General features: G+C 48.4%; 1 long non-coding RNA gene across 3 annotated transcripts in view; it reads right to left on the bottom strand.

Moving 5' to 3' along the window:
• Positions 1 to 4662, bottom strand: part of LOC106818462 — a 6412-nt gene extending 1750 nt beyond the window's left edge. The window contains exon 1 of one of the 3 annotated variants that reach the window (XR_001395228.1): positions 4527 to 4662. This is a non-coding gene — a long non-coding RNA (uncharacterized LOC106818462). Of the gene's footprint in view, positions 1 to 4398; positions 4467 to 4526 lie in introns of those variants that run through there. The other 2 variants (XR_001395229.1, XR_001395227.1) reach the window with 2 other exon arrangements.
• Positions 4663 to 27737: the final 23075 nt, after the last annotated feature.

Here is a 27737-nt window from a genome sequence, read left to right as displayed (position 1 = left end):
TAGTCTTAAAATAAATAGGATTATTTAGTACCGAAACACATGTGGCCGTACAATCAAATTTTACTTAGTCGCTCTGAATTATCATGTCAGCACACTTCCATTCAGTGCAGGCGGATTTGTCCACACTGCTTACAGGTTGGCGTGCATTCCAGTCCAATCTGTCACTTCAAGTTCCTCGTTTTTTCTTCCATTGCGATGACAATCTATAAAAGTAGAAAAATATTGGGCAGAGCCAAATAAATATGAAAATCTTGCGGTGCAGACGCTTTAAACTCTCCTAATACAAAATAATTCATACAATTATAGTTTGTGAAGATGATATATAGCTTTGGATGTTTAACAATTATTAATTTCATTTATTCTAATTACATCTATCATACATATCTGGTCTCCTCGGCTGCACTGGTCGGGCGATTCTGCCAGCTTCTAAACCATAGAAATATAGTCATTGCGAAGTTATGGCGCATATTATGCTATGACTTGTGAAGGGACATAGTAAATTACATCTATACTGAAAACCAAAATCAATAATCTAATCCTATAGGCTTATTAAAACTCCCACTACAAGGGGCGGGCGGCTACGATTGTTTATAAGTCGTCTTGCCGCGCTCACGTATCGGAACGTACCCTGGCGTCTACGTTCCGATATATTGACGTACCACTTTGGGTAACTATCTGATTATTGGTTAGGTGTTAGGGTTAGCGTTAGGCTTTAGGGAGTAGGCCGTCGCCCGCCGGCTATAGGCGCAACTACTTTAGACTCATTATGATTAGTGTCCCATGTAGGCGACGGTACGGGTTCCTGGCATATGTAGATTTAGCTACCATCCGGTACGTATCCGATAAATATCGAACTTGTACCCCAGGGTTACCTCCGATAGTACCCGGGGACCTCAACCCTCTGCCAGCATTCAGTACGCCGTCCACTACTTGTCCTCATTAGGTCTATGTCCCAAGCAGTACTGCCGCGAAATAACGGCAACGGTACTCCTGGGTAACTATACTGATATGTTAGGGTTTAGCTTAGAGTTCAGGGATAGCTGGGTTGGGTTATGCAAGTAGGGCTCATAGGGTGTCTATGGTTCCCCAGGCGTACATTACCGGAATACGCTACGCCTGGTAAACTATCTAGGCTGATATGCGTTACGGTAATGATCTAGCTGACTATGTTCGTAATCTTTTTCCCAAATCTGTTAAAAACAATATGACACGTGTTCTTAAGACCTAAGTGGCTGGCGACGAGCGCTTACTGCCTGCCTTTGCCATGACTAGCTAAGTAAATACGACTGGGCGTGCTTTGAGCTACATGACTTCATCGATCGGCTGAGAGGCGTTGTTAAGAACTTGAGACAATTTATTATTATGTTACTGTTAATTCAACATGACTTATTTACCTAAATCTTCTTAATATTATTTCTACAAACACAGTATACTGATCTGTTTGTTACACCTACCACTGCATACTTTATTGTTTACTTTCCAATCGTGAAATGCGCAGTGAGATGTGTCAGGATTCTCCTACAACTTAGCGCCACCGGTGAACAGGCGAGAGTGCTGCACGACCCGCATGCACGAAATAAACCTGGCCAACACAAGTAAGGTTTACTACCACTGGCCAAAAGTAAGCTCCACCTATCTTCTTATAAAATTCTTTGGTGTGATGCCAACGCTTGCTAACTGCGACCTCAGAACTGCTGCTAACCTCTGCTGGTCGTGTCGCACACCATCCCACGCGCCCGTTCTATATTATGCCACACTAAAGTCTGATCTGCAGTGAGCAGTCAATATTGCATGTGGCAGCGACACAATTGTTTACCCATGTATGTCTCCACCGCGTTTATTCACGATTCGTTTTCAAGAACAGTGGCGGAGCGCACAGCTCATCTAACGTTTACTTCGGTGACTCTGTGGTGGAGTGGTGGGACTTCTTAGTAAACCTGTAAGCCCTCCCAACATGTGTTGCACATACGTGCCCGAAACAGTGGAACCGCGCACTAGGGATCGGGTGGTGAGGTGTGACCTTCTCACCAAGGATTAATTGCTTCGTTGGGACACGCTTATTTAAAAGTTACCACGACCATGGCGCGTAGTTTAGCTGTCTTAAGCATAAAGCATGGACAGAGCTCCCATCGTAGCGTAGTAGCAACAACTATTTGCAAACATCGAATAAGTAAGCACCTATCCATTTACCTATGCCAAGCCTACAGGCCCTGAAATAGAGAGCTTGCCACTGCTGAAACTAGATTAACGCAGGCAACTACTCCTTCGCGAGTACTATCCCACCTCACATGCCACTGACGAGCTGCATAGTACATGTAACAACTCGGAGCGAGGCGTGACAGAATGCCAGTAGACAATTATTACGATTTAAGAAGCATAAACCTTCTTCAACTAAATTTAGCCTTTGAGAATTTCACGGGTGCTGACATTGTAGCCTCATGCATCCAGGCATGTATAAATTCTACTAGGCAAACCCGCCAGTCAGATTCTTTCGAACAAGTAAACAAATCCAATGTTTATATAGCCTTCTCTTTAGGCGTCAAAAGATTTATTCGACATTACTCTTCGCCATGTCAGCGCAGCGAAAGTACAATTCACGGTCCTTTCAAATTAAAAGCCATTAAGAGAATGTAGGGTCACGACTGAAACAAAAAAGTTTTTCCAATCGGCTCCGTCAGACCATCGTTCCTCATGGAAATGTTGCTAAAATCTGCCCTGTGCTCCCCACTTGGACCTTTGACGCTCTGTGACCTGCAATATTTTGGCCCACAGTGAGGCCGTTTCCTACCATGATGCCTATAGACACCAACTATCACGAGCCTAGGTCAAGCGTTTAATTTGTGCGCAATCACTGCATTTCCTCTCCCTAATACCTTCACGATAAGGAGGCGAATGCTTCCCCCTCTCCTTATGACACCTCTTTTGCATCTTTTGATCTTTGACCCCCAGTGACGTCGTGACAATCCCAACTCGTCTTTCGGATTACCCCCCACGTCCCGAATTATCGTGGACCGTTACGTCGTAGGCGGTAATTGATTTGCTGCACATCGCTCGCACGGACCGGACGACGGCACGCCACCGACGCCACCGCACGCGACGCACGCTACATCATGCAATTCTACAAGCTGCATCTGACTACTAGATGCACCTAACTATATACCCTGGAGTTAAATATCCATAAACCAGATTCTACAGGTGACACTCCTCCTCACGTGTCCTCGACCCTTCGTCGACTCCAACACCAGCTCATGATCACGCCGGGCCTGTTTTATCAAAGAAGCTGTAGGTATATCTCTCTCTTATACGACGATACCCAGACGTCCGCAGGTACCTGCCGGACACCAGGCCTAGAGCGCGTCAAGCAGTAATACTACTATTATTACTATATTTACTTGCTGGAGGGTGCGTATGGTCCCCGCCCCAGATCATCGGGTACTGCCGCGAACGTACCTGCGGTACGCTATCGGTCTAATACCGCGAACCTACCTGGTAACTATCCTGATATGGTTAGGGTTTTATGTTAGCGCTGTTAGAGTAGGTGTAGGCGACCTTCCTAGACTGCCGTTAGCTGGAGAGGCCTTTATTCGGGCATATTAAATAGTAGCGCACGTACCAGCAGAGCCTATAAATCACGTTGATTTATATGCTCTGGTACCAGGGTACGTTCCGGTATACCGGATCGTACCCAGGGTACCGTTCCGGCAGTACCCTGGGGGACATAGACCTTCTCAGAAGTAGTACTACTAGTAATAGTAATGCTGATAGGGTCTATGTCCCCCAGGGTACTGCCGGAACGTACCCTGATACTAAATATACTACTATCTAATATGCCGGACCGTACCTCGCCTACTCCACTAACGAGTCTAGGAAGTCGCTTACGCCTACTCCCTAATTCTAACCCTAACCCTATCAGTTAGATAGTTACGCCACAGGCACTTGAAACGTCTCAATAAAAAAAAGGTAAATAAATACGAAATGTACCAAAGAAGTCTTAATGTTTTTCTAGGCCTACTCTATTTCGCCTATAATCACCTGTAAATGCCGGTCAAATGCTTATCTGCAACACACAAGTACACTGAATGCCCGCCCGCGCTGTGCTGCGTGCACAAACAACATGAATAAGAGAGTTATAACTTATATAGAGTAGGCCTAGAGAAACATTAAGACTTCTTTGGTACATTTCGTGTTTATTTACCATTAATTTTTGGCCATAAGTGCCTGTGGTACGGTACCCAGGGGTACGTTCCGGCAGTAACCTGGGGGACATGCATACACCCTGTGAGCAATAGGAATACTAATAGTAATTAACACTAGAACTAAACACGTGCGGATCAGTAACCACTGCCTTCTAAATATTATTACTAGTATAGTACTAGTAGTGCCCATAACCAACTTTACCGATTTAAATTTGTGTTTCGCATATTTACACACGAGTAAACCTACCTAGCTTTGCGGGCAAGGGTTTCTCGTGCACTTATCAATATCTGGAACTAATACACTAACGTATCGAATGTCAAAGATCTTACCGCTAATTTACACATCCTACAACTGAATTTTTTATTTCAGCTCTACAAATACGTTATACTCCTTGTTAGTTGTATCTACTCTTTCAATAAAAAATCTGCGCTCTTCTTCTTTCTTGGCATTTTGCAAAATGGCAATCGTGGCGCGCCAAATGAAAATAGTTTTCTCTTGACTAAACGTATCATAGGTACATACTACAATACACAGTGTATTGGTAGAAGGTGTTCAACAATACACAGTGTATTGTTGAAAGCTCGGTAACAATACACAGTGTATTGTTAGATACAATACACTGTGTATTGTTAGTTACCAGGATTATCTGAAATATAAGTAGTTGTAGCGTTTCGCGTCTTCCGGCGACACCCGATGGCGCCACCGGTCAACACTCAATGGCTAGCACACAACCTCAGGTATTCCACTCACCCGTTGTGCCCGGAGGCGTTGTACTGGCCGTATCGTTGCCTCCCGGACGCCGCTAGCCACCCGAGCACTTCTAGGCTACTGCGCTCCCGCAATAACCCGTTCTGTTGTGCTCAGGTCCTGATGCGTCGTAGTTAGTCGACAGTGCAGGACGAGTAACGACACGTACACACACAGCAGGGCAACTCCCGCCCCCTGCCCGCTAGACTCGCGTTACGATGTATAACAAGTGTATACCCACAGTAAACACAGAGGTTAAACACACAGTATAGACTATGAACGCAGCCGGGCAAAAAGGGCTACAGTACAGTAAGGTACCGACGGCTTCCCCTCCCGTACAGCCGCGCACGAAATAGACTAACTCCCTCGCTATTCGTGCAGACTCGACACGTTTACTCTAGTACTGTATTATTCACTCACCCCACAACGACGGGACAATACGGGGCTTACTCACCGAACGGCCGCTCGAGGCAGAACGCGGTGGGGCTATCTCTCTCCCTCTCTCTACCACACTCTATACTTCTCTCTCGAACTCTCCAACTCTCTCTCTATCTCTTTGTCTCCCGAACTGTCTATGTGAACCTCTCTCCTGCGCTCCTTCCCGCCAACTACCACGAGACCGCCGGCGAATTTCCGCCTATCACCTGCGGGCCAACTGTTTCGCCGAGCTCTGCCGCTAAAGGGGGACCCACTGCACCCGGCATGGCAGCCCCCTTTGTTGATGTTACAATCGGTAAGCAAACCCCTGACAAAACAGACACAAACACAAAACAATTAGACAATAACAAACATTTACCCATCTCCCCATCTCCCAGTACCCAGGGGGCTACACCCCCACCGCTCTGGGAATCCGAGGGCCCGGTGCCACCGCTACACTCCTCCCCCCTTCACGATCGACCGTCAGGTCGATCCCGAAGGCCTTCCGAGCGGTGCACCGGCGCCCTGCTCGATCGCACCTACTGCTGGGGTGGCTTGTCCCCGGGGTTCCACAGGGATAGGAGTTCCTCCGTCCTCCCCCTGAGTTCGCCCAGGGCCGCGATCTCTACCAGGCGCGCGTGGCGCAGGCGGTTGTGAGCCCAGAGGACGGCCTGGTTGAGCTGTATCACCCCCATCTGGTGCACGAGTCCTGGTGCCGGCGTGCCGTCTGCGCAGCTAAGCGCGGGACAGTCCCAGTCCCCGCTACTCGCCGGCAAGCCCCCCCCACAAGCTGCAAAACCGCCGGAACACGTCCCGGTCGCTGTCAGGGATGTGTTCTAAACACATCGGCTCCAGCGAGCCAGCTGCCATGGCTGGCTCGGACGTCGACGCGGAGGACTCCGCGGGCACCCGAGCCAACGCAGCTGATGTGGCCGGTGTCGCTGCATTCGACGCTTGTCTCGCCGACGCCGCCTCCCGTCTCGCCGCACGCTTTGCCCTCGCACGCTCGCCGCACGCACTTCGTCGCTGCTGCTGTCGATGTCGCACGCTCCGTCCGAGTCGGCGGTGCGCGCTTTGCTGCAGCCGACGTCGCGCGCTCCGTCCGGGTTGATGGTGCGGGCTTCGCTGCGGCCGACATCGCGCGCTACGTCCGGGTCGACGGTGCGCGCTTCGCGGCAGATGACGTCGCGCGCCCCGCGGCAGTCGACGTCGTGCGCTCCGTGGCAGGCAGCACTACGCCGGTAGCGTGCACTTTTGCCTTCCGGGGCGCAGCGGTAGGCGGCCCTCGCTTCAAGGAGGCCCGGGGCGCAGCTACAGGCACAAGCCTGGGCGGGCTGGTGCCAGCCACTACCTGCGCGTATGCCCGGCCATCCCTACGCGCCGGGCGCAGAATGGCTCGGCCGGCTGGTGGTGACGCTGGCGCCACCTTCTGGGCGCTCTGCCTTAGCGCCGTCCTCTCCCGGAGGTAGCCCATTCGCGCACTCCCTGTACTCGGGGGTACGGGCGTGTCGCTCTGGCCACCTCCCGTCGGCGCCCATCCGGTAGACGCGACCTAGGTGGTGCGCTGCCGCCAGCTGGTGTGACAGGCGGTAGAGCACCGCGCCTGGGTAGGCCTTGTCACACCCCTGGATCGGGCACGAAGCGACCAAACACTCCCGCCGATGGTACTCGGCGTGGTGGTCGACCACGTGCAAGGTCGGCACGCCGCATCGAACGCACCAGTGCCAGGCCTAGTTTTTTAGGGAGGTCACGGGCTCGCGACGACCCCCGAAACGGGCGTACAGCGGGCCCGCCCCCCTCAGGATTTGCGTCCTGGTGGGGGAGCGCCTCTGTACGTGCGGCGGCGCCTTTCTCGCCGGGGCGCAGGGGGGGTTGTGGACCCTCCTTCACTAGCGTCCGCTCTCCGCACCTTCCTGCCCCGCCCCCTATCCACTAAGGCAGGCCCGACTTCCTCTTGCCGGGGACCAGGGTGGGGTGGCTCCCGCAGGCTGTCCCAAACCCCTGGTGCAGGGCACTGATCCTTTGACGAGGCATCGACGTCGATGGGAGTCGCACTCACCGGACGAGGGGTCTTGACGACCGCGGTGCGCTTCCTTCGGCGACTCGCCTTGACCCCTGCGACTGGGGTCGCTCTCGCTGCCGGAGGGGACAGCAGCAACTCGTCCGCAAATGGCAGCTCCTTCTATCCGTCGCCGAGCTCCATGGGCTCCTCTCCGAGCAGCTCCCTCTCTCTCGCCTCCTCCTCGGTCTCAGGCGCAGCTCCTTCCCCTGGCTGCGCCGTCTCCTGCGCAGCTTCCTCCTCCGGCTGCGTCGTCTCCGGCGCAGCTTCCTCCTCCGGCTGCGTCGTCTCCGGCGCAGCTTCCTCCTCCGGCTGCGTCGTCTCCGGCGCAGCTTTCTCCTCCGGCTGCGTCACCTCCATCCGCTCGCCAGCTGAGGCTGGCGACATGTCCGCCCCGGACATAGCGTCCCACGGTAACCCTTGAAACAAACCATGGAGAGGATACACCATAAGTCGTCTCACCGCCCACGTACGCGCAAACGCGAGATTGTTACCCATACCAGTCACCAGCCTCTACCGTCGACTCACACGTGCATGGTGAGTCACAAGACCACAGTGCTTGGTGTAACTCACCTTGCTCCTCCTCACCTACTAGCCTCCCGCAGGAATTGTGGTGGTCGAATCCGTCCTCTGCCATAATCATCCTCATCCCCCTGAAACGAGTAACTCACACCATATGACGTACACACTTCGGTGAACAAACCGTCCTGGTCTTCCCCTACCAGCCTGTAATACGTCGGAGTTTACAAATCACACACTCGACCATCACGTGATGCGGATTCCGGAGTTATCAAGGATAACTCCGGAATCCATCTCAAACTCCGACACTAATGGGGAATTAACCCCAAATTCGTTCCGACAAGGGTAATAAATCTGAATGCCCGTGGGTGAGTAGCGCGGTACCAGCCGGCTAGAGAACACACGTGACGCAACTACCATGGATGCTCCCTAGCAGAAACCCGGATCAGTGCGGTGCGACATTCCACGGAACAGGAGGGGGGTCGTCGCTTGGCCGACAGACACTGGCCCGTAGCAGTATGGAACCTGCACCCCGTCCCTACTCCGCAATATGGCCGGCCCCGTGACCCCCTATATCTGCGTTAACTACAGGTCAGGAACTCTAGGCGCCCCTACAAGTGCGCCCGAAACGAGTTACTGGCGGGAGACTGTCATCCTGGCCCCCCACGGAGCTCCGGATGCTCAAAGATGCGCAGGACAATAGCGGAAAACCACACGTTTGAGAACCAGCATAGCCTCAGCTTACATCACTACCAAGCGCTCAAGCAAGGTGAGGTAGTATTATCAGAAAACACCATGGAAGAGGGGAACTCACCGGATATATCAGCATCTCTAGGCCTGACCCGCAGGCCAAAATGCCGCAACCCGGACGGAACAGACAGCATAGCCTCCCGAATTACTATGGCGAGCCCTGAAACACTCGGTCTGACATTAACCCAGAGAATAATCTACCAAGGACAGTCGTGACACACACGACATCCAGGGTTACCTTACTGCACCAAGAATTACCATGGCACGATAACATTATCCGGGAACTACAGACTGCATGGAATAGTTACCCACAATGGCAAGAGACTAAACTGTAGATAAACGAATTAGCTACCATTATATGGCTTGCTCCTCATGAATCAACAGTCACCCCTCGGTCTGACAACCACTTACTACGGGGACGCATAACCGTAGTGACTCGGAGCTCTCACTAATCTTTTACCCGGTGCTCGTGACACTGGGTTAGAGTGACACAAAACCACCCAAACGGTCCCTCGCATGCCCCGCCACCAGTGGCTTAACAGGAACATCCCCAGAACCAATCTGAGGGCCAACCACCTGCCCCACCTTCTCCGCTTGAGTATTGCGGCTAGAACGAGAAAATCCTGAGCCATTAACCTCGTCCGACCCTGAGTCATCCTTCGCCTGGGAATCCGTGCCGAGCGGATTAAACGCGTTATGTGGGTCACGTTCCCCGGACCACCAGACCCACCAACCACCTCTGCGTCTACAACCTCAGCCCCATCTCCCAACCAGGAGACTGGCGCATTCACACCCTCGTAGATTTTCAGGTTATCTACGGCCACCGCCTTAACCACACTATCTGGGGAAGCTTGAATCCACCGAACGTTACCCTTACCACGCAATACTAAGAAAGGGCCCCGCCACGGAAGTCCCAACTTAACATCCGCAGGAGGATAAAAATACCACACCCATTCCCCGGGAGCAAACGTAGAAGTACGAACCTTACGATCGTAACCCCTCTTTTGCCTCTCCGCTGCCCGACCTAGCTGCACTCGCGCATAGACATGCGCCTCTCGAGTCGCACGCTTGACCCACTCCACAAATTCTATAAGGCAAACCTGGAGGAGGATCGAACATTAAATCCACGGGCATCCCCACCTCCCGACCAAACATCATAAGGTTAGGGCTTACCCCGATACTCTCCTGCGTCGTACCCCGATACGCCGCCATTACATACGGCAAAAGCGTATGCCAATCGTCTCGCCGCTCATTTACAACCTTACTCAACATATCTTGTAGAGTACGATTAAACCGCTCAACCAAACCATCTGACTGAGGATGATACGGCGTTGTACGAGTCTTCTCTATGCCCAACAACGAACACACCCCGGCAAAGAGATTCGACTCAAAATTCCTACCTTGATCAGAGTGCAGCTGCCCCGGCACTCCAAACCGAAGGAAAATCTCGGTCACCAGACAGTCCGCTGTCGTCTGAGCTGTCAAATCTGGCAAAGCAAACGCCTCCGTCCACTTAGTGAAATAATCACAAGCTACAAGGATATATTTCATACCATTTGACGTCTCCGGAAGTGAACCCATAAAGTCAACGGCCACTCTCTCCTACGGTGCCGCTGCGATTTGCTGACAGAGAGGAGCATTCCTACGATGCCCCGGCTTCCTCTTGCTACACAAATCACACCTACGAACCCACCTCAAAACATCCTGCCGAATCCCTGGCCACACAAAACGCTGCCGGATTCTGGCCAAACTCTTAGTGACACCAAGATGTCCACCAACGCGCCCGCCATGCAAAATTCGAAATAACTCCCAACGCATAACCGCCGGGACCACCATACACAAGACTGAACAGCTCGGCTGACAGTCTAACACCTGTCTAAGGTACAGAACCCCCTCATGTACCTCCAGATCGTCCCAGAGTGCCCAATACGCTTTGACCTCTGGGGACGAAGATGACAAATCGGCGACAGCCGGACAAACCCCGCCCGCTGCCACCCCCTTTAAAACAGCAGAAATGGCCGCATTCGCTAGCTGCCACTCACGAATCTGCTGAGTAGACCACCGTGGCAAAACATCATCTAACTCTGCCCCCGACTCATCTGCCGAATCAGTAAGATCATGCTCTCCCACTAAGCAATCAGGCCTCATTACCCCCGACCCCAGGGATACCCCATCTACCGATGGATTGACAACCGTATTAACCGCCCGCCCCAAGACCACTGACGAGGAATCTCGACAGACCTTACTACCCACTGGGCACACCCTAGGAAGACGACAATCGGGGCAATCATCTCTCTTACACTTCCTACACCCAGGCTGCCGCGACAAGCCATCCGCGTTGCCATGTAGCTTACCCGCACGATGCTCTATCCTCATATCGAACGTGTCCAGGAAAGCAATCCACCTCGCCACTATCCCATCCGGCTCCTTGAAATTCAACAACCAGGTCAAGGAAGCATGATCGGTCCTGCACAAAAATGGCTGACCAAACAGATAATGTCGGAATTGTTTCACAAAAGTTACAACAGCCAGTAACTCCCGATTGGTCGTACAATACCGTCTCTGAGCCACAGAGAAGCTCTTACTACCATAAGCAATTACTCTCTCCACCCCACTCTTCATCTGCGACAGGACACCACCCATACCAGTCGCACTCGCATCAGTGTCTAAGATAAACTCAACCCCCGCACGCGGGTATGCCAACACCGGCGCCGACGTAAGTGATACCTTCAAACTACTGAACGCCTTCTCACAAGACCTACTCCACTGGAAAGGTACGCTCTTCTTTGTCAGCTGCACTAGAGGATCCGCCAGGGCTGCAAAACCAGGGATAAATCGCCTATAGTAATTAGCAAACCCTAGGAAGCTCCGTACATCACCAACGCTGCCAGGCCGACCCCAAGACTTCACCGCCTCAAGCTTCGCAGGGTCACAACGAATTCCATCACCCGATACGACATGACCAAGGAAGGCAGCACTCCTCTGAAAGAGCGTACATTTCGTGGGCTTCAATTTCATGCCTGCATCTGCAATACGACAAAAAACATTACGGAGGTTACCAAGAGCTACATCAAAGGTTTTTCCAAAAATGATGATATCGTCTAGGTACACAAGACACTCCGTCCACAGTAAGCCCCGTAGCCCACACTCCATTAACCTCTGAAAGGTCGCGGGTGCATTACACAATCCGAACGCCATTACGAAAAATTGGAAATGGCCCCTCCTATAGTCCCAAACGCAGTCTTCGCAGCGTCCTCCGGATCCATCTCCACCTGCCAATAACCCGAGGTTAAGTCTAGAGTAGAAAACCAACTGGCACCGTCTAAAGAATCTAGCGTGTCATCAATTCTCGGCAGTGGATAGGCATCCTTACGAGTAATGTCATTAAGCCTCCGATAATCAATACAGAACCACGTCGACCCATCCTTTTTGGTGACCAACACCACCGGGGACGCCCACGGACTGCTGCTGGGCCGGACTGTGCCGGACGCCAACATCTTATCCACCTCCACATTCATCATCTCCTGCCTAGCCAGGGGACACCTACGCGAAGCCTGCTTAATGGGATGATAAGCCCCAGTATCAATCTTATGCTTGACTAACCTGGTATGCCCAAGCTGTTCACCCGGAGCCGTAAACAAACTCGAATATTCCCGTAAGAGAGTCGTAACATCACATCTCTCATGGTGAGACAACCCCGAGTCCATTGACTCCATCATCACCCGTATATGCGGAGGTAGACCACAGTCAACCGAGGAACGCGAGGTATCACTCAACTCACCCGTGCTCAAACGCCTTACCACCCGTACCACATCGAGGTAAGCTAGCTCCTCCCCCGCTTCAAACACAACCTCGTCCTCACCTACATTAATAACTGACAGGGGCACATGATCACCACACATGTCCACCAGACAGCGCGCCATCAGACCGTTATCGCCAACAGCATTCCTAAAGCATTCCAATGGTTCTACCACCGCCAGACAATCCTCCCCCCACGGGACAACTGCTTTACCCATTATGATACATCTATGCCCAGCAGGGATCGATACGCGATCCTCCGCCTGAGTAGCGCAAGGAACTAAACCCGGGCTCTCCCGCATAACATGCAATGTATCACCGACAGTCAAATGCCCTCTCCGATCATCAATCAAGCAATCGTAACCCCTCAAGAAATCCATTCCTAGCAAGCCTCCCCGAAGGCTGCTCTCAGTCACGACTAGCTCATGGTCAAATTTCTGATTTCCGAGGCACAACTCCGCCCACATACCATGTTGAGCCTGCAGAGATCTACCTTGCACATCGACCCTCACCACTTCCACGGCATGAAGACTCGGCTTCGATGCTGAAAAATTAGAGTAGGTGACACGATCGAGAATCGACAATTCTGCCCCCGTATCGACGACAAACTGCACACGCTGCCCACACAACAGAATCTCTATCTGCCATGCTGGACGAGGACTCACCGGACCCCTCACGAGTGCATCAACCGAGGCCGGCAGATGCTGTGTATCACCAACACGCATTACCGCGCCCCACTGCGACCCCGATTCGGATTGCCCCTGCCTGAACCCCGATAAGTCTGCTGACTTCGAGATCCGGGGCCCTCCCGGAAATCCTCCCGAGTCCGCTGGGGACAAAAACGCGCAACATGTCCCCGCCTACCACATACCCAACACTCAAAGTTTCCAGCCTGCCGAGCCGGGACCTGCGAGCGCAGATAACTAGGACAGACTCGCTGCGAATCAGTACGCCCCTGCCGGTCACTCTCCTGACCACACATCATATTGCGTACCACACGAGCCACCTCCTGCAAATCATCTCGGCACAATCTAGCCACGCCCGACTCAGCGAGACCTACTCCTGACCCAGAAACCGAATCAGAGGCTCGAGATACACCAGCTGGCCGCACGGCTGGCTTACGAAACGGAACAGCAAATTCACCCATTTCTGCCTCGTATTCATCTGCCAATACCGCTGACCCCTCCACAGTCAAATCATTTCGAGACATGACATACGATTTTAAGGCAGGGGACGAATGCATAACTTTCAGCAATCGACACCGCGCCTGTTCGCTAGCCTGCTCCGACGAGAGAAAAGGCTGAACCCTCACTGTCAGCCTGTTAACCTCACGCGCATACTTTTGCCAACTCTGGCCTGGCTGGCGAATGTAGTCACGGTGAGCCGCGCGGCGCTCCAGTGCACTACCTAAAGGCTGAAACCGTGCAGTTAAAGCCCGACGAATCATGAGTTCGTCAACGCCGTCATCGCAATCTTCCAAATTGGCGGACGCTGGCCACTCAAGGGCCCCTACCAACCGCATCAACTTCTCCTCATTGCTCCAACCATTTAATCTGCATACAGATCAAATTGACGGAGATAGCCCTCCAAAAAAAAAACATCTTTACCCGAGAAGGACTTTACTTTAATCCTACACCCACCAGCTCTTGGAGGGAACCCCTCAGATTCCCTCACGAAAAGAGGCGCGGAAATCACTCCCTCCCCCCTCTCACAGAGCTAGTCAGCGGACCAACCCTCCGATGAGCAAAATCTGGGCCACTCTCCATCACATCTGCACGCCCCCTGCTAGCAGAAAACTGATTTCCCCAGTCTGAAGCACGCATGGTGCGTGGAGCAGAGGTAACAGTAGTATAGCCCGAGCCACCGACGGCGACCATTCAGCGCGTGCCGCAGCTGCCTCGTCAAGGTCAATAAACCACGACATCGACTCACGACTACGTGGGGAGTTCTCATCAATTTCCGCCCTTTACGTGGAGAAGGAGTCACTGGCGGAGTCGTACTAGTCTCCGCCGCACCACCACGCCGTGTCTGTACACCTACGCCAGGCTGTCGCTTCCCTCGCACACCCTTAGGCGGCATCGTATAACGTATGCCAACCCCACCGGTAAACGTTGACCGATAGCCTACACCAACTAACTATACTACTTTACCTGACCAACACCTAACCAGCAACCCACAGCACCCCAATGCAACCCCCGTTACAATGAGTTAAACTGGCACGCACCAGTGTAGCGTTTCGCTTCTTCCGGCGACACCCGATGGTGCCACCAGTCAACACTTAATGGCTAGCACACAACCTCAGGTATTCCACTCACCCGTTGTGCCCGGAGGCGTTGTACTGGGCGTATCGTTGCCTCCCGGACGCCGCTAGCCACCCGAACGCTTCTAGGCTACTGCGCTCCCGCAATAACCCGTTCTGTTGTGCTCAGGTCCTGATGCGTCGTAGTTAGTCGACAGTGCAGGACGAGTAACGACACGTACATACACAGCAGGGCAACTCCCACCCCCTGCCCGCTAGACTCGCGTTACGATGTATAACAAGTGTATACCCACGGTAAACACAGAGGTTAAACACACAGTATAGACTATGAACGCAGCCGGGCAAAAAGGGCTACAGTATAGTAAGGTACCGACGGCTTCCCCTCCCGTACAGCCGCGCACGAAATAGACTAACTCCCTTGCTATTCGTGCAGACTCGACACGTTTACTCTAGTATTGTATTATTCACTCACCCCACAAAGACGGGACAATACGGGGCTTACTCACCGAACGGCCGCTCGAGGCAGAACGCGGTGGGGCTCTCTTTCTCCCTCTCTCTACCACACTCTATACTTCTTTCTCGAACTCTCCAACTCGCTCTCTATCTCTTTGTCTCCCGAACTGTCTATGTAAACCTCTCTCCTGCGCTCCTTCCCGCCAACTACCACGAGACCGCCGGCAAATTTCCGCCTATCACCTGCGGGCCAATTGTTTCGCCGAGCTCTGCCGCTAGAGTGGGACCCACTGCACCCGGCATGGCGGCCCCCTCTGTTGATGTTACAATCGGTAAGCAACTCCTGACAAAACAGACACAAACACAAAACAATTAGACAATAACAAACATTCACCCATCTCCCCATCTCCCGGCACCCAGGGGGCTACACCCCCACCGCTCTGGGAACACGAGGGCCCGGTGGCGAATTTTTTTCCCCAAACGGTATAACATAGCAAAGAATTTAGCGCCTTCTGATTGGCTGCTTTATTTGCTTTGCCTTTGTACCAAGAGAACAAACGCCCATTGTAAATGTTTGTTGGTTATATGCCGCTAGTAAGTACGTTTTCTGATTTTTGGGTATTTTTCATTGAAATTAGTATCTTTTCCTCTTATATAACATATAATATCACTATATTGCATTATTTCTGGCACTGTGTTATTTTTTCATCTCAATCTGTAAGTTATGAGATGGGTCTCGGCTCTCGTATTATTATCATACTATCGTATGTACACGCACTCGTAGTGCTTGTCGGAGGAGGAAGGAGCGAAGGGCTACGACAGTCACTAGAGGCTACGACGCGTCTATAGTACTCAGGGCTAGCGCAGTACTAGACTATACGTACTCGTACTCGTTGACGACTAGTAGTAGTATTACAGTACGTTGTAAGTCGTAGTGTAGCCTTAGTGTTTAACCCTGAGGTCAGTCTTGAAACGTAAACTTAATCGGATACGCACGAAAATAACAGAAACTCGGCGCAGCTATAACATATTAACGCCTAGACCAAGGCGTCGGAAGCATAAATATGTTGCCGCACTTTTGGTGATTAGGGCGAGCCCCGTGGGAGGCGAAGCGCACCTCGTCAGGGGGGGTCTGGGGGCATGCCCTCACCCCGTGAAATATTTTGTAAATCTATCATAGGCAAGATGGTAGTAGACGGGAGCAGAGGAATGTTGCGCAGAGTTCTGCGATCGCATAACATTTTATAGCTACAGGGTGACCTGCACGAGGGCGTGTTACAGGATTTTGGAGCCGAGCGCGGGTCTAATCCGTAAGCATACTTGCGAGCACGCGAAGGGGGGGTGTGGGGGCCTCCCCCAGAATTTTGAAATTATGACCCCTCAATGCGTTTTCTGCGCGAGCAGGGGGCGGGTCCGGATCCCCTGAACCCCCCCCCTGTACCGCCCTGGAACCTGAACCTCATGCTGACCCTGGTCTCCGCTTATAGGGGCCTAGATTACACGTATATACATGATATATGTACCGGCCAAAAGACGGTATAAATTATTGAATGATTTTGGTTACGGAAAATTTATGGCCTGAAAAAAGTGCCGCGGCGGTCGCCGCGGCTGCCGCGGCAGTTCCGACGCCCTTGGCCTAGACCCTCTCATAACTTAAGATTAAGATGAAATAACACATTTGCACAAAGAATTGCAATTATAGTAATATTATATGTTATAATAATGAGTAAAATATGTGTCTTTCATGGAAAATACATCAGAAAACTTATACTTATCTATAGCGGTCATAAACCAAAACAAACATTTAAAAACGGCGTTTGTTCTCTTGTCTTGAAGGTTTTTTTCAGTCAAAGCAAATCAGTCAAGAAACGGCATGATATTTGGGTTAATTTACTCAAACCCATGTTGTTTTAAAGAAAACATACTAAAACTACTTTAACCTAACTTACAGAAAGTTCGGGAAAGTTTTTGGTAGATAATTGGGAATTTTGGCTACAAGACATGGAGGCTGACATCTTGCCAAATTCCAGCCAATCAGAAGGCGCCTAAATCCTTCCTATGTTATACCGTTTGGGGAAAAAAATTTCGCGGCCCGGTGCCACCGCTACAGTAGTATTAATTAACAGATTGTTGTCAATCAACAAAAATGTTGTCAATTAACACACATCTGATAACAAATACAATATTCTGCAGTGGTTTACTACTGTTCAATGATGATGATGATAATTATGATGCTGATGGTGATGATGATGACGATGATGACAATGACGACGATGACAATGACAACGATAATTCACAATTAAACCTGCCCAGTCACAAATTTGTAAACCGATTAATCACGAATTAATAATCTATTAAACTTTTCCTCCGTAAGTTTACTATAATTTTGTTATAATTGTATTTTGACAACAGCAAAATGTTATGTTAATGTAAATGTGTGCAATGATAGTACCAATAAGCACGATCAACCAATAAGTAAATGTGTGGAATAAGAGTAAATTAGACACTTTAGAAGATAACAATTATAATAAACTAAAATAAAATGTAGGAGGCTTAAACTTGTTAAGTTTAGACATGCATAATTCGCTAAGTTTACGAGTGTAAATTAAAAGAAAGCGTAAATTTGTATTTGCAATTGAAAATGCAATAGTATGCAAAAATGCCATAATTTATGTCAAATATGCAACACGTAAACCCAAAACACGTGGTAATAATTATAGTAGGCCATCCAATGAACGAGTAACCATGTACACAGACACTAAATCGTTAACTTGAACAATTATCTGTCTCTCCATCTCTCTTTATATATATATATTAGAAGTTTATGGAGAATTATGGGAAATTAGTTTAGGGGAATTTATGGGAAAAGGATGGATCGTTTTGGGGAATATATCATGTAATCATGAAAGCCATTGGTAAAGCCATCAACGCAAATAGACGTCTTTTCGTGTCCTATATTCGTGTTTTTCTCCGGGAGTAGCTGCTAGGCGCGACGTCGGAGAAAGGATTCCACCTCAACTGAGAGACAACCGAGAAAGAGAGAGACGACCGAGAGCACGGAGGGAGAAGAAAAAAGGCTATAGATTACCTTCGCGCAGGGTAGGGGAGGGAGAAGGTTGACCCTCCTTCCCGCACAAAGAGAGAGGGTTGACCCTTCCTCGCACACGAAGAGAGAAGGTTGATCCTCCGTCGCGCACGGAGGGAGAAGGTTGACCCTCTCTTGCACACGTAGGGGGAAGGTTGACCCTCCCACGCGCACGGATGGAGAAGGTTGACCCTCCCTCGCGCACGGAAGGAGAAGGTTGACCCTGCCTAGCGCACGGAGGGAGAAGGTTGACCCTCTCTCGCTTACGGAGGGAGAAGGTTGACCCTCCCTCGCGCACGGAGGGAGAAGGTTGACCCTCCCTCGCGCACGGAGGGAGAAGGTTGACCCTCCCTCGCGCACGGAGGGAGAGAAGAGACTTTTCTTGTCGTGTATAAAATAGAGGCGGTTATGACGGCAGGTGGCGCCACCATATGTAGCACGCACGTCGGTTTATACAGGGGGCGGCGCACTGCTCCTTAGTGGGGGAAGCGAGCGGGAGTGTTTCGTCGGTGCTGAGAGAATTTCGAGAGATTTGCTAGGATAGCTGCTGCTGGGTGTGCGTGTGTGTGCGTGTGCGTACGTGCGTGCGTGCGCGTCGCCGTAGATGCTGTGTGCCAGCAGGGGGCAGCAGCGGTCGCACGCAGACGTTCGCTTGTTTTTGCCATGCTCTTGTATGACTTTACGCGTGCACGTGTGTGTTTTTATGCCAGGAGGGAGGGAGAGACCGAGAGAGCAAGGGAGAGAGCGAGGGATGGAGATAGCGAGAGAGAGAGAGAGAGAGAGTGGGAGCGAGAGAGTGAGGGAGAGAGCGATAGAGGAAATTAGAGAGGGAAAAAGAGGGAGGAACAGAGCGAGATAAGGAAGAAGAGAGGGGGAGAGGGAGAGAGCGAGAGCGAGAGGAGGGAGAGAGCGAGAGAGGTATAATTTTGATTGTCCACCCTTCCACGCCTCACCCCTACCTCCCCCGCCCCGTCCTACTCCACCGCACCCTCCTCTTCCCCTCCACCTTCAGTTTCTATGCGCAGATCAGGGGGGTATCTGTCTCTCCGTAATTGTCTTAGAATTGCGCTTTTACACAGGTAGTCAGTAGTAAGGGGGAGCTAGAAGAGAAAGATGGAAAAGATAGGAAGGGAAAGTTAGAAGCAGGTAGGAAAAGAAAGATGGAAGGAGGTAATAAGAGAAGAGAGGGAGAAAAGAGGAAGGACAGGAAGGAAGAAAGTGGAAAAGGAAGAAAAAAATGAGGAAGAAAGGGAGGGACGGAAAAAGAGAGGAGGGAGAAGAAATAGGAAAGGAGGCGGCGAAGAAAGGAAGAAGAGAGGAAGAGTGAGGAAGAAGAGATAAGAGGAAGGACAGGAAGGAAGAAGTGAGAAGAAGCGAGGATGCACTTGTAAATAGATATGAGCTGTTCACGCGACCACTCCCTCGTGAGGGAGGGAGGGAGGGAAGAAGGGGGGAGGGAGGGAGGGAGGTAGTTAGGTAGGGGGAGGAAGGGAGTGGGATCAGACGTAACCAAGCGAATAATGCTCAGGTGACGTCCCAGAATTTATTTATTTTAATACAGAATACATCTTAATAGAGAAAGCGTATCGTAGGCCTACTCAGTACTCGACATTACATAGCAGATAATAATGACGCTGGAAAAATCGTGAAGTGTTTTATTACAACCCGGTTCAAAGAAAGTTTATTTTTACAATATTTTTAATTACAATTCGCCGAGTTTATTTTTACTGTCGTCTATCCTGATGTCGTAAGGGCTTGTTGTTACAAGACTCGTTTACAGGGGGAGCGTTTTCTCAAGTAATGCTGGCAGGTACATGTAGGGCATTTGTAGGACATTTGTGGGACACTTGTATAGTTTCAGCAATCCATATTTTCCACACAGATTCCAATACACTACACAGTTTTAAGACGCTTTGTAATTATAATTACGCATTCGAATTATTTTCTGATTTTAACACACAGCAAACCACGAAATTTATACGCTGAAAATTAAACTACAGTATTGTTAGATTTCATCACGAAAATTATAGACAATTTAAGTACTACTGTAATAATGGGAGATAACACGAGCATTACCTACATGTAACGTGACCACTATAACAGTGATAGATTACGACATTAAGAAAACACGAATATCACAGATAATCTAAACATTACAATGAGAGTTGTCAATAATGAACTGTTTCACAATAAAAAATAAACGTATGGCTAATTTTACATAGCAAGGTTCATACATACACAACACGGCAAGTGTGCGGAGCGGAACAATCGCCACCTAGCGGTAATGGTAAACGCCTTTGAAACATTCGACCCGAACGATTCCTGAGCACTTTTTTTTCACCTATCACACATATATAGGCAAGTAGAAGCGTGCAATGTTAAAATAATTTATTTTTGCCTGATTTGTTTTCTGCTTGAAAGTTGAGGGAATCTCATTAAATACAATTTAAACATTAGAACAATAGTCGGTATAACACACATCTAACTTAACATTTATAGTATAGTTTAACGTTATTCAAACACTATGTCTTATATATATATATATATATTATGGTATATATTTTAGAAGTAAAAACACAACGAACACCCACGTAGATATTAAAACAATACCCCGTACAGACTACGAATTATATGGTATTAAACTAGCGCGCGCCAGGCTCGCGCTAAATATTTGCAGTGTGTACACGGTGTAGAGATTTCGGTTACACCAAGGACTCTAGTCAAGCCACTCATTACAGCCATTTACGCGGCCATTTTGGATTAACTAAAGACATGGATCGGAAAACCAGTAACCCACGCAAAATACACTTAATAAATCAATTCATGAAATCAAAAAGAAACAAGTCTAGTAGTATTAAAGTACGGAGGAAACGGATTATGAGGAGATAAATAAACGAACAATTAAACTAGAATCGCTTCGCTTATCTTCTTCACTTTCAGTAGAGCATATAAGGCCACAATTAAAACACAATTAAACTAGAATACGAATGGACAATAACTCGGCCAGTACCAGCAGCGTTTGATTTCGTGTCATATCGCCCGTAGTAGTTATAGATTGATGAGTAGATTTAAATTCCTTTTACTCAATTTCACTACGCTTTACATATTGAACTCATTTCATTATACTGTGCTTACGTACATTAATTGGGTGGTTTATTTTATACTGACTAAACACGCGATTTATAGGTAAAGGCAGATATAAATACATAAACGCGAGAATTATAAGTAATCATAAACCACACTAATTAGATACAAATATTGGTATGATAAACACACACCACACGCTGCATGAGTACGCGTGGTTGGCCACTGTACTTAGAAACAATTATTTTACCGCAGCAGAAATAATTTAGTCACGATTAAATTATAGCCCGGAATTATAGACATTTTACCCAATCAGAAGTCGCGCTCCACGGAATTTAACTGCGAATAAATTATTTTTACCGCGGTTAAATTATGTGGAGCAAGTTCTCTGATTGTGAAAAGGGGCAATAATTTGACCGCGGTTCAGTAAACATAACTTCTGAGTATGATGGCTAAAAACACACGAGAATTACCTGCAATTTAAATACTAAAATAATAATGTAATTGAACCGGTTAAACCCAAAAAGTACATATTATTTAATGTTATTTAATTCGCAGTGGCTACGCGTTCGGTCATCCATTACAAAGCTCAGCACATATTTTCAAATCCACGTCACGATTAGGACACGCCCCCTTTCAAATCGTCGATTTTACTGGATTTAATGACTATTGCTTCAAAAGTTACAAAAACACATTTTTTTGATAAAATATTTAAAGCTAAGTAATATTATGGTAAAAACTAATTGTTTATTGTTTTTTACCGAAAAAATATAGTTGGGTTCATTAATAAATATATGACCAAACATGTAGCCTGGGATCTTGGGGTCCGGTAACCGGACGTGTAGCCTGGGAGCTGGGCGTCCGCGGTAACCGGACGCGTAACCACGACCTAGTTAATTTATGTTATGTAATATTAATACTAAAATAATGAGGGATTTTCGCTGGTTATACTTAGGCATGGGATGTAACGGTAAGTGAAACACTATAACAATAAAATATTTCAACACGATAAAAATTAATGAGAGAATCAAAGCTATTACTAATCCACTAGCAGTCCAGCAAACAGTAATAACATTCTTCAAACACAAGCACCATACGGTGGCATATATATCACGGGTTTTACCCGATTTGTCTGGTACATCATAACACTCTTTATATTATAAAATTAGTAGTGCATAAAAAGAAACCATAAGTTATTTTAACATTATTTGAACTAGGTAAATTTGAGGAATTTGAATATAATTTAGGTTTTTTCGATTGTTATTTATAAACCTTAAGCGCAGAATTGTATATGGAAAAAATGCTGATGATATACACATATCGGCTAAGGGATACAATAGTTATCATGCACAATCGACAATCGACAATCGACAATCTCGAACCCACCACAGGTCAGCAAGGCAAGCAATCGACTGACCCACTCGTTATTCACCAGCTGTTCAATGAAGATGATGGATAACGATAATGATGAGATGATTATTATGATTGATGATGATATATGATGATGATGATGATGAGGGAGTAATGATGATTATGATGACGATGATGAAGCGACGACGACGATGCGACGAACGACGATGATGATGATGACAATGATGATTCCAATAAAAACCGGCCGCAATCACAAATCTATAACGGCTAAAGCCGACGATATTAAACGGCATACTAAAAAGTTTCTACGTAAGTTACTATAATTTTGTTATAGATTGCGTGTTGTTAGCGAACAGTTTGTTATAACAGGCAAAATGTGATGATAATGTAAAATGTGTGCATGATACTACGCATAAGCACCATCTGGTAATAGTAATTACGTATGTGGTGCAATAAGAATAAATCTAGACATCTTTAGAAAGTATAAAATTATTATAACGCAAAATAAATGTAGTAGACCCAACATTGTTTAAATTTGTAAGACATGGCGTAATTCGAATACTGCATAAATTAGTAAATTAAAAGAAAAGTGGTGAATTAGTAATTGCAATTGAACAGGTGCAATGGTATGCCGAAAATCTAGCTATATATTATAGAGTAGGCCAGCGCCAATAGACGAGTAACGCATGTACACAGAAACTAAATTATTAACTTACACATTATCTGGCCTCGGCACTGGCCTCCCCCTGCTCTCCTCGCCGCTTCTCTCTCTCTCTCTGCTCTCTCTCCCTCTCAACTGCTCACTCCTTCTCTCTCTCCCTGCTGCTCTCTCTCAGTCTCACTCTCATACTCTCTCTCTCTCTTCTTTCTCTCGGCTGCTCTGCTCTCACTCTCACTCTCTCTGCCTCTCTCTCTCTCTCTCACTCTCACTCTCACTCTCTCCTCTCTCTCTCTCTCGCCTCTCCCTCTCTCACTCGTTCCTCTCACTATCTCTCTCTCTCGCTTTCTCTCTTCTTTCCTCTCTCTCGGTGCTCACTCTCACTCTCCATTCTATCTCTCTCGTCTCTCTGTCTCTCACTCCCCCCTGATCCTCTCTCTCTCACTCCGCGCCTCTCTCTCACGGACACACTCTCATACTCTCGTCACACATAACATCACATCACATCCATTTCCCCTCTCTCTCTCTCCTTTTTCTGCTCCTCTCTTCTCCCTCTCCCTCTCTGTCACTCTCTCCGCTCTCTCTCGGCTCGCTTTTCCCCCTCGATTTTTCTCTCTTTCTCTTTTCTCTCTCATCTCTCTGCTTCTCTCTCTTACCTGCGGCGCGTGTGAGGCGCGCGCGCCACGTGGTATGTGATGGTGTGTGGGGGGGGTGTCGTCTGTGTTTGTGTGTGTGTGTTTTGTTGTGTGTGTGTGAGTTGTTTGGTGTGTGGAGTGTTTGTGTGTGTGTGTGTGTGTGTGTGTGTTGTGTGTGTGTGTGTCTGTGTGTGTTGTGTGTGTGTGTGTGTTTGTGTGTGTGTGTGTGTTTGTCGTGTGTGTGCTCCGTGTGTTGTGTATGTGTGTGTGGGTGTGTGTGTGTGGGTTTTGGGGTGTTTGTGGTGTGCGTGTGTGTGCGTGGGGGGGGTGAGAAGCGTCCTCTTTATTTATATTATTATTTAACTAATATACATATATGTAAAATGTTATATATTTTTACTATAATAATTATAACGGCTGTCCTGGCAATGATATAGATAGTTTTAGGGAAATTTTAATGGAAAATGTACGGAAATGAAGGACTGGTTTATTGTATAAATCATGTAATCATCAAAGCCGTTGTTAAAGCCAGGCATCGCTTGCTAGATAGGGCATCACAATAGTTCTTGCCCGTTGTCCTATTGTCGCTTTTTTGTTAAAATAACTAACTAATAACTTGAATAAATATGAAATAAAAATTTCATAAACAAAAATAGGCATAACCGATCTAAAATGAACGAAAAACAAAATATAATAAAACACATCTGTAAGTAAAATAGATAATATAATAGAAGATCTGATTAAACATAAATAATGAACGAGATAACGTCGTAAATAAATTCCGCTATGCGGCGACCCTTAAAAATTAACAATACCGCTAACGCTAATACACACAACAACACAGCAACAAATAAATAAAAAAATAACAACGCACAATAACAAAGACGCCTTAGATGTGATTCATGGCGATTTCTCACAGACGTTTTTAATGAGTCATATTTTGCAAGATTGTTTATCTGATAACTGGTGAATCAATGTAGATTTTCTAAACCTATATTTATTAGGTTTCCAGGAGACCACTGGATAGGCGCACACATATGCTACCTGTCTTCCTGTAGCAACCCACACCCAACTGCGTGTCCCAACTGCGACGTTGTTGCCACCGTAACCAGTACGTGAGATTTGAAGACGTCAAAAATCGGTTTCTCCCGGTGATTCCAGACTGACGAGTTCGGCTGCCCATGCTGATGCGTGTCACGTGCTTCCTTGCTCAAGTCTTCGTGATGAGTGTCTCATGTAGTAACAATTTCCATCGGAATTCGACGAAGTCTCAGGGCATTCCTCCGCTGTTACTGAACATGGTTACCGATGTTAGTGGATTGCTCAGTAGAGTAAGTGTAGCGGGAGTGATTGTCTCAGGATCCCAGCTAACACTAACGTTTTCGCACGTTTTGAATGGTGTTTTGTATAGTTTGGTATGAATGAAACGTTTTTCAAACGTTCGTAAAACGTTTCTAAGTAAAGTATATTTTGTAACGCTGCAAAGCGTAGCAGGCCAATGAAAGGCTACAAATTCCCCCCACCGCCGACGCAGTACAGATAATTACGCGCTGGATATTAACTCACTCACGCTGGATATTACATAGATGTCACTCGCGCTAAGACTGCGCTAGATATTGCGCCTGGCTTATGGGGGCCAATTAGTGAGGGCGGCAATATCTACGCGGATATTAATTGCTCGGCGCTGGAATATTAGATAGATGTCACACGCGCCTAGATGCGGCTAGATATTGCGCTGGCTAATGGGGGCCAGTTAGTGAGGGCATTTCTCACGGATATCGCTCGCGCTGGATATTACGCCCATGATATTACGCTCTGCCTATAGGCCCAGGTGGGTGTGGCGCATAGATATCACTCATATCTAGTTATTACGCCCCACACATTGGGCCCAATTAGAGGCAGTGGTTAATATTAAAGCGCATCAATCCGAATGGGGCTTGATATCGAGTGGTGCGCGCTGGCCTATGAGGGACGAATAAAAAAAACACAAAAGAAAAAGGACAATTAGTGCAGCGGCTTCATATCTCCCTGTTAGCGCGAAAGGCATGGCGCATGTTCACGCATACGCCCGACTGCCGAGCCGTTTAGTGACGCTGAATCGGGTTTATAATTGTTGGTTGACGTCGATGCCGAGCTGGTTTAGTGACCTTGAATCGTTTATAAGTTGGCTTGTGACGCCGACGTTGCGCCGGTTTAGTGACCTTATATCGTTAATAAGTGGCGCTATTGACACCGATGCGACTGCCGGGCCGCGAGCGTGCCTGTGGGTATAAAAGCCGGAGCGCGAGGCGTATGCTGGGAGGCCCCGCGCAGCAACGCGGGCCTTACGACAGGCAGCGACGGAGCACTGTAATCTCACGAATAAAGTAGCTTCTAGTCATGGTAAATATCTGACTTCTATTATCGTAATATGTGTTTTGCTTCACACACATTCTACTTCATAGCATTAACGAAAGCCTCAACCCACTAAGGGCGTTAAAACTAAACGTTACTTGTGCGCGTGTGAAGCCGATTCGGAACCTGGTTGCGCGGCTACTCCTTCTTGGTACACGCGCTACACGATCACTCGGCGCCAAAAAAAAAAAAAAAAAAAAAAAAAAAAGCATGGTGGCATAGCACCGTCACTTCAGCGTCATACTGATCTGACTGACGATCGGTACAGCACGGCACAGACGTCCAGTGGTAAAGCTAACCTTTGCCGGTTTTGACTTACGAGATTAAGTTAGTTACTGCATACCACTGTACTGTATTATACTGTGTACTGTATGCGTATTGTAATTATGTAGTGATTAGCAGTGGTATTGCTGTGGTTTACAGTAATATGTACTGTTTCTCATCCAATTACGTGTCCGCCTTTTCATGCTTAGGCGCGTCGGTACAGAACGTCATGTACACTACGACGGCTCAGCAGCCTTCATTAACCGATCCTCGCATCCTCCCCCTCCTTCCCTCCGTCGCCTTTGTCCTGCACTCGTAGTCACAGTTACGTCATTCATCGTTACAGTTACGTGCGTGGTATCGGTCTATTCACGCGTGTGGGTTGGGCGCGGTGCGTGTGTGCGTGCCCGCCTCTGAACTCGCTGTGGTGCGCGCGGCGAACGCGCATTTTTGATTGTGCGCGCGTTACCTGTGTCTGTCGGTGACAGCTTTAACCCGCGCTTCCTGTAATGACTAGCCGCCGCCGCGCACAATACGACATAGCCGATTTGGCCCCACGTATTTAGCGAATCGTACGCCCAACCGTTGAATCGGCAGCAGGCTACATTTCAGCATGGGTTTACGCGATTACTGCATAACGCGCCACTGTCGATTAAACATCGGACGACTGGCTTAGTACTCTGAATTGGAGACAGTTGGAAGTGTGTCTCGACGCTACGTCGTTACGCGTTTTGGACTGTCGACGCTTGGAGTCACTGCTGCTGAGTTTTCTGCGCCTCCTTCTTGAGGCGGCCGTCTATGACTTGGGAACAGATTACCGAACAGCTCACTAAAACGCTTCCGCGATCCGCTCAGAGAAGGTCGATGGCGCAGAAGCGGCTTAAAATTTCCAGGCAGTATAATGGCGACATATCGCCCTATATGGCGACCGGCTGCTGACTTCTCGCATTGCGAGCGATTCCAGCCGAAAGCGACTATCGACAGCTGAGACCTCAGAGGCGCGTCATCGTCGATATTCTTTGGATGTTTTGAGATCGGTCGCCATA

This window comes from Priapulus caudatus, unplaced genomic scaffold, assembly GCF_000485595.1.
Source record: "Priapulus caudatus unplaced genomic scaffold, Priapulus_caudatus-5.0.1 Scaffold2260, whole genome shotgun sequence".
In the NCBI taxonomy this organism is placed as follows: domain Eukaryota; kingdom Metazoa; phylum Priapulida; class Priapulimorpha; order Priapulimorphida; family Priapulidae; genus Priapulus; species Priapulus caudatus.
Note: the sequence above shows the minus strand (reverse complement) of the source record. Positions and strands in the feature narration are given on the sequence as shown.